Genomic DNA, 8,465 nt, shown 5'->3' with positions numbered 1-8,465 from the left:
ACCGGTAGACAGCTGTTTCAGCCTATTGGGCATCGTCAGTACCGGGCAGGCGGTCCTCGATTGAAGACAAAATGAGAAAAATTCAAGAAAGTACTTGATAAAAATAGCTGCGTAAACGCAAGCGAAACATAAGTGGAACCACCTATTGGTGTGACACCCAAGTCAACTTGCCAAGTTTTTAATGTCAGTGTTGGTGGTTTGACCAATCAACCGACAACTCTGATTAGAATAAATATTTACTCTTTTTAGCTGCCCGAGCTTTCGCTAATGTTTATTAGCTTTATCGAGGGCAGCTAAAAAGAGTAAATATTTATTCTAATCAGAACGAATCCCCGAAAAACTACTATTCTATACATACATACGGTCGTTACACTATCAATTATATATATATATATATATATATATATATATATATATATATATATATATATATATAATATATACCGGGTGTCCCACAATTTATGTGACAGGCAATATCTGTTTGTATTTATTTTGATAGTTCGATGTTAAAAGTTTTTCATATTATTATTAATTTGATATTAAAAGTTCACATATTTTGTTAGTTCAGTGTTGAAAGTTTGTGAAAATCAAAGTTATTCTTAGATGTTTAATTTTATTAGAAAGCCAGATACTTTACCTTTATTCAAATTCTTATCTGTATAATTTGGAGTAATGTTCATGCCCAGATCAGGCAAAGTTGTGACTTATCAGTATTAGAGTATTTCAGATCATTTCCAAACAGCACAACTAACCAGAAACCATCAATCATCGGGATAAATACACTGAAAACATTAAAGACATTAATACAACATAATAACATACAATAAAACAGATTTACACTACAAATTAATAACAAAAATTCAATTAACACTGACATTAGGAATTTTATCTGAAAAATGGTAATAACACACTGAAAAGGAGGTGTTAACTTCTGAAAAATGATGAATTTTGGATTCAAAATTAGAAAAATTCAAAACAAAATGTGATGAAATGTAATCAAAATTATTCATTATTAGTATTAGTGAAAATTGGGTAACAGAAATCATAGTATAATATGTGAACAGTGAAAAGTGTCAAAATTGAAGAAATTTCAAAATTATTGTGAGGAAGAGTAGCAGGCAGGAAAATTTTGTCTGGTTGCCAGGGGTGAATCAATAATCAAGGGGAGAGAAGCTTTTGAATTGTCCAGACGCGAATTTTTTTGAAGAGCTGTTTGAAATAAAAAGGGAAAAGAAAGAGAAAAGGCCGTTTTGCATGTTCTTATCAATATAAAACCATCAATAGGAGCCAGAGTATAAATAATAATAACGAGAAAGAATACTTACTAGAGATTTTAGAGTGTCTGGAAGAATTCAAAATTCCAATCAGGGGAAAACCAATCCAGGGAAGCTGTACCAGTTTTGAGGTATTACAATATCATTTATAATTCCCAATCCATAAGAAGAATACATTTTTTGAAAATCTTGAACAATTCATAACCTCCAAATCGAATCAAAAGTTTTCCAGTCACAAGGAACTTCCAGTGTGAAAATCACAACTTCTGAACTTTTATTTATCAACGAACTTCATCATTTTATTTACAAGAACTATTATTGGATTTAATATTAGGAAAATTTGAAAAATTCACTGACATTTAGCACAGATATTTTTAGAATCGTTTCCCACGCACGAATCACAGACATCTTAAGTTTTCAAGTAACCAATTTGCCGTTACACGTTAATTTAACTGTACGGAACACAATTCTAAGAATATTTTTGTTTCAAATTTAACATTCACTGGAACATTTCTTAGCATAAGGTATTTTGGCGCAGTTTTAGGGTAATTTAAGTTTGGTTTGACAAAACATTTACAAAATTTTACATTCATTATATTTTTTTTTAACATTGAGACAAAGTTTTATTTTCAAAAACACAGACTTACAAAATTTTATTTATAACACCTTTCCAAGAACTCTACTCTGAGAAAGAGAGCTGCATGAGCTTCGATTGAGCTGAGCAACCTTGAAGAATAGAGGTAAGATTTAGAGGTAAGGACAGGTATCTGCCGGAGCACTAAGAATTTTGATATCACACAAAATTTTCAAATTATTTGAACTATCAGAATAACAATCAAGAATCAAATTAATTAAATTATAAATACTCTTCTGATTTTATATTTTTATAACAATATATATAATTGATTCACACAGAAAGGAATGACAACTCCTCTGAACATATCTACAGTCCTGGGAAGTTTAAATATAAATTATAAGCAAATTCAATGAGTATGACCATATTGAATTATAATAGCTAGGGGTAGTACACCCACATCCACTCCTTATCACAAATGTATTAGTTTCAATCCAAATATCACAACCTTTGTATGCATTCGTTATCCGGTGAATACCTACCAGCAAGTGAAGACAGAATGCAGATACTCTCGCCAAAACTTCTAATTACGCAACAAAACTTCAATTCACGTAGACTTAGTGTCTATCAACAACATAAAGACGTAGTTTGCGTTAAGCAATACACACTACGTCCCCGGACGAAGCGACTGTTGCATAACATCCGTTATGCAATAGGAGGAGACTAGTCTACTGTGCCGAAGGGAAGCAAATACCATAAAAAAACAGAAGAAGTTTGTGTTTATCGTTTTGTGTATTTGTGTATTCATGCACTTGCATGAATTGTTTGTTCACGACAAAAAATCTAAATTTATTAACTGAAATAATCATTTCATTTTATATTTGGCGTTGATACCTATATATTTCAAAAATGATACTAATAATTATGAATATACATAAGGACTTCTTTATTTATGTATGTAGAATTCCTGCCATGAGATTCCTACTAGATTACTACGCTATCTGCGTCAACTCATTATATCTTTTCTACTAGTCATAAAGACCTCTTGATTCAGATAATTCTATCTTCTAATACATGGTGATAAAGGAAGAAAAATCCGCCATTTTTAAGTGGATTTCTAGCCATATTAGTAATTCAGGAAATGGAAGAGACCAACTTAATAGATGATATGAAAGTATTTTAAAAAGATATGGCACCTAAAAAAATTAAAAATGAAAAGGATTAAATCTGAATTATAAAGTTACTGTTACAGAAAAGTGGAATCATCTGTGAAATCATTGAAATCCTTACATACTCATTCAGAAGAGTGATAATAACTACATACGTGGCTCTCCAATAATTTTATTATTAGTAAAACCAACAACCTAGATATGAGCTCTACAGAAGAAGGAACGCGATGAAACATATTCTGAAATGCGAAGAATTAATTGAACTGAGACAGAGATTAGATATATCACAAACTAAAGAACAGCGTTTAGTAGACAAGGATACGTTGAAGTGAATTCTGAACTACATGCAAGAATTTAGCAAATATTTCAAATGAAAAAAATCATGAAGCTCAGTAATGATTCAATACAAAGTATATACCTATAACCTGAGATCTTCAAAGTACGAAAATTAATTCAACTAACAACCCCAAAAAGATGCCACAAGGCACCACTTTGGTGAATTATCTACCAAACACAAAAGTCGACCCTTTTTTCAATTCAATCGTTTCCATCCCCTACTACACTGGTGACCCTTACAAACCGCCACATAATCGGGGCTGTATCGTTGTGAGATTTTCACTGCATTATTCCGCTACTGAGAAGGGAACTCATTACACAGATTTGTTAAGAGGTTCAATGAATCGTTTCGTGCGGAGAGGGAGCGAGGGAGGGAAGGGAATACGGGGTTGTTTGAGATGACCCCAAGTAGTGGCTTCATTAATTTCAGCACTAAGAACTATGATATCGATAGTGAGAAGGAAGGAAAATATTTGCAGTGTGGTCGCGCAGTTTATCGATTGAGATATTTGTATTGAAAGACCATTTTACATCGATTTGACACTGATGAATATCTCTCTTCAGTAAGATGGTTCGGAATATTTCTGACAAGTAATAAAAAAATTTGAAAATCTTTACAAAATCATTGGAATATGGTAGTGTGATACAGTATGTATGATTGATGACTTGTTTATTTTATGGTTATTCATGATCACTTCAATGAAATGAATAAAAACACTTTTGTCTAATTACCACTGGTAGATGATATTTATACGACCGGTTTCGGGGTTTGACCCCATTATCAAGCATAAAACTGTTTTACACATGATAATGCGGTCAAAACCGAAACCGGTCGTATAAATAAAATCTACCAGTGGTAATTAGACAAAAGTGTTTTTATTCATTTTAATAAAGTGAGTCTGATACCGGGTTATCTCAACAAACAATAGTTGATACATTTTGAATGTATGTATACAGAAAAAATGAAAATCATCTAGATGAACTTGTGATCCAACACTAGACAGCGCTGTTTCAATCCGCCAAGGTTTGCGGGTCGAAACAGCGCTGTCTGCAGTGGGCTTACAAGTCCATCTGGTTATACTGCAGTGAAGACAGGGCAAATTTCTCTTGGCAGTCGATGTCGAAGTTTGTCTTTGCAAGTGACCGCCCTGGGCTGCCTCGTTCATCTTAGATTATCAAGGATTACTTTTACAAATAAACGTAATATTCAAAAAGAAACGGTTTTGAGTAATAGTACTAAGGGAGAGTCAACTATTTTTAAGTTGAAATGAAAATACTCCGTCCTATTTTTTAAAACTGATTTCGGATTCAGTTCCTTTTCAACAATAAAACTGTTCCAAATCGAAACATTTCAGTGAAACGTGGGACGAGTAGAGCCGCTTGGAAATAATGAATTTGCTTTAGTTGACTTGAAAGTATTGAATTATGTGTCTGGACAAATTTCTTGCAATCAATTTATTTCTGGGTCTTTCTGAGAGCAACTAAGTGATGCTTTTGAAAAAGATTCAATAAAAAAAAAAGTTTTTCGATTCAATACATACAATTGCAGTTATCAATTTGTTCGAACAATGACAATTTGATTTGTAACGATTTAAAATATTTTTATCTGCAGAACATGCTAATTTACACGACTTTCATATTGAAACTTTTTTTTTAAATCTTCAGCAAAAAAAATACCTTTTTCATGCACTAGAAATTCACAATATACTCAATTTTTGGCATTGCATTTCTCCATCCCCACATAGCAATAGATATTCCAGGTATATTTCATGAATATACATTTAAAGATATTGTATTATGCTATGAATATGCCATGGATATATATATATATATATCTTCTGGAGAATATTCCCTGGAAGTGCTCCTGGCGAACCTTTGATATATTTTAAGAATATTCCTAGGGAATATTCTTGGAATATCTTATAATATTCTTAGAATATCTAAGGTATATTCTATTAAGAATATTCCAAGAATAGAACCCGAGGAATATTCATAAAATATTCAGGATATTCTTAGTTTATTGTAGGAATATACAATAGAGAAACACCATAGAATATTCTTTAAATATATTTTATGAATATTCTAGGAATATTTGGAATATTCCAAGAATGTGACGAGTAACCGCTATTAGGCATGTATATATTGCATTTTGATACAAGATTCACACAAGTAATAAAACACATAATATTCATAAACAAATATATTTTAAAAACAATATACACTGAAATATTTGACGTTTCAACCAATATCAAAAATAAAAAATCCAATTCAAAATATTTATTCACTGAATAAAATATTCCTGAATACTGTCATATTACAAATATTAGAAATGTATTCAAATTAGGATGTTCCTACTCTCAAACAAATGTATACTAAAAAATATGCTAAAATAACAACTCTGTGAATTCATCAGCACTAATTAAAAAATAATAAATATATCATTTCATTGAAAAAGAAAAAGTGTATTACATCAAGAAATAGGTTAGGTTATGTTTCTCACTTAGAAAAATAAACCCACAAATGAAGTATTTAAAATGAGTGGTATGATGGGTTCTTCAATGAATTTCACTTACTTAAAGTTATTCAAACTTTGCTCACCAGAAAAGTTTTCCTTATATTTGTCCAACAATGCATCAGCCAGTGTTTCAATAGTAATACCTGGAACAAAATGTACATTAACGTTCATTATCACTATTTGAAAGTGGCACAATAAAACTGGAATAAAAATCAAATAGATATTTTTCGCATAGGTTACTCATGAACATTTACAACATTTTATGACTTGGAGAACAACATGCATTGTCTTGTAAAAAAGTAATCATTACGTTTTCAGTTCCTTGGCGCACCTGCCTGTACCAGGTACCACTCTGTTTCCTTTTGGGCAAATTGATACTATCTTGAAAACGAGTGATAAAAATTATGAAAACAAATGATACAAAAGAATGTCATTCACTTACTTTTCTCTATTGAAGATACACAACTGAAATCACTCTAGTTCAAACATGTACTTAGTCAAACCAACAAATCCCACACACCAACTCTCCTCGAACCTAAAATGAGGTATAGTAGGTTAATCACCATGACTTTACTATCGATACTATTGCATTTTACTTACTTTTCTTGAAGACTGAATAGATGCAACTCTCCTGTTTGAAGATCCAAAATCAAACTATTCGCTGTACTGCAAATTGGACAACCCTAAATTATAAATGGTACACTGAACGTGATAGAATTATACTTTGATAATAACACCAACACACCATGCATTACACACGCGAACCTGCCACGTCAACCGCCATGTTGAATCAAATGTCGAATTTAACGCAAACGCAAATGTACCATGCATTAAGGGACGGGCGCTTTCACAGAGCTTATTCGACTGTCGCGCGCTACACTTCAATTGACCAATGAGAAACGTTTACTCCAATTATTCACTTCCCCATTTCTCTGTTTCCAGGATTTTTCGCTTTGTAATTAAATAATTTCAAATACAAAAAGACAAATAGGATGAGAATTAACCAATTTATTGATGCAATTGGTTCATTTATTGGCCCATTCAAATTTTTTTGTCGTTTCCAACAGTTGCTGTTGGAGCAATTCATCCAGAATCTTTGCGTTGAGTTCAAAAACTGGTTAACACTATCAGGGTTATATACATTAGGTTATGCATTCGATTAAGATCTTCAAATATTTTTGTTTTTAATAATATTGAATTATTTGAATACGTTATTATAAGATAATTCAAAATTCCATTGTATAGAATATTCCAAAATATACCGTGGGGATATATTCTAAGAATATACCATATGGTATATTCGAGCGACAATATTCTTAGAATATTCAAGGGAGAATAATCCATTTATAGACATTCTATGCACATTCTTTCGGGAATAATCCTGCCATATTCATTCAAGCATATTCTATGAATATTCTAAAGGCATCTATATATTCCAAGAATATTCTATGAATATTTGGAATATATACGTTCGTTTTATGATATACAGGGAATATTCCATGAATATCTAGTGCTGTGTGGGTCATTTTACAAATAATGTGAGAATCTTTCGAAGTAAGAAAAAAATATATAACTTATTCATGAAGATGTGTAGATGGGGGACAAAGGTTTACATGTAAATAATTCAATATTCAGATTTACAAGTAGTTGTTTCGGGTGGGCTATTTTTCAATTTGTATATTGATAATTATAAAAAATAATAATGATAGGTATCAGCATTCGATTGAAAGAAACGTCTATGCATGACCTACAAATCTCTATGAAGAGTTTATATTGGAGTCAATTACTTTCTTTCTTTCTCGGAAAGATTTGCAAATCTTAAGTATTATGATAGAAAGTAGAAAGCGAGTAAGCCTTTGTTTCGAAAACATAACTTCTTAACTTCAGAAGACGTGTAATTTCGAATGATTTACTTTGAATAATTACCTATGAGTAGCAGATTACAGCCGGTTCTGGGTCTCCCCCCCACTATGACGTATTAATTGCTTTTTTTGTTGTTTAGTGAAGTCAAGGCGATGTGACCTTGAAGTGTCTGGTGCATGGATCGTTCAGAATTTTTTTAAATGAGATTTTGTGTGTGTGTGTGTGTGTGTGTGAAATAATGACGTAATTACATTTGGTTGATGTGTGTGTGTGTGAGAATGCACGGTACAGAGTTTCATCATGTGCTTATCTATGTATAAACATACGTCTGCATACTTTGAAGATCCTTCAAGTAATGAATGTTCTATCGGTGTGAGCCCACCAAGTTAGTAGTGGTGTGACGTCACAGCAGCAACCGTTCAACGGTAGGAGAGCGAGATGTTCAGTCCACGACGTGTGGCTGAGTAATGCCTATTAATCGGTGTGCCCTCACCTCTCTCGATGCGGTGAAGGCTATGACGTAATGCATCGCTCTAACCTCGCTGTGGATGGTGACACGCAGGCGGCCGAGAACTGTATTAACGTCTGCCCTCTACGAGAGTGCAACGACCACTGTCTATTCGTATCAACATCTGTTAATGCATCCAGCTGGGAGGTGGCCTTGGCTGTGACGTCAGGCATCTCTAATGGGTAGCAACTAGCAATGTGAACCTTTCACGGTTTCGTGGTGGGGG

The 8,465-nt window shown here is 32.7% G+C and overlaps 1 long non-coding RNA gene across 1 annotated transcript; it reads right to left on the bottom strand.

Moving 5' to 3' along the window:
• Window positions 1–5,538: 5,538 nt before the first annotated feature.
• Window positions 5,539–6,698, bottom strand: LOC141484137 (uncharacterized). Its single transcript, XR_012466493.1, has 3 exons — window positions 6,469–6,698; window positions 6,311–6,403; window positions 5,539–6,011 (listed from the first exon to the last, which is right to left on the bottom strand). It is a non-coding gene; the product is annotated as an uncharacterized lncRNA (long non-coding RNA).
• Between the last annotated feature and the right edge of the window lie 1,767 nt (window positions 6,699–8,465).

This window comes from Leptinotarsa decemlineata, unplaced genomic scaffold (assembly GCF_025532065.1).
Source record: "Leptinotarsa decemlineata unplaced genomic scaffold, Ldec_3_MD MMD2_tig00004677_RagTag_RagTag, whole genome shotgun sequence".
Classification (NCBI taxonomy): Eukaryota; Metazoa; Arthropoda; class Insecta; order Coleoptera; family Chrysomelidae; genus Leptinotarsa; species Leptinotarsa decemlineata.
Note: the sequence above shows the minus strand (reverse complement) of the source record. Positions and strands in the feature narration are given on the sequence as shown.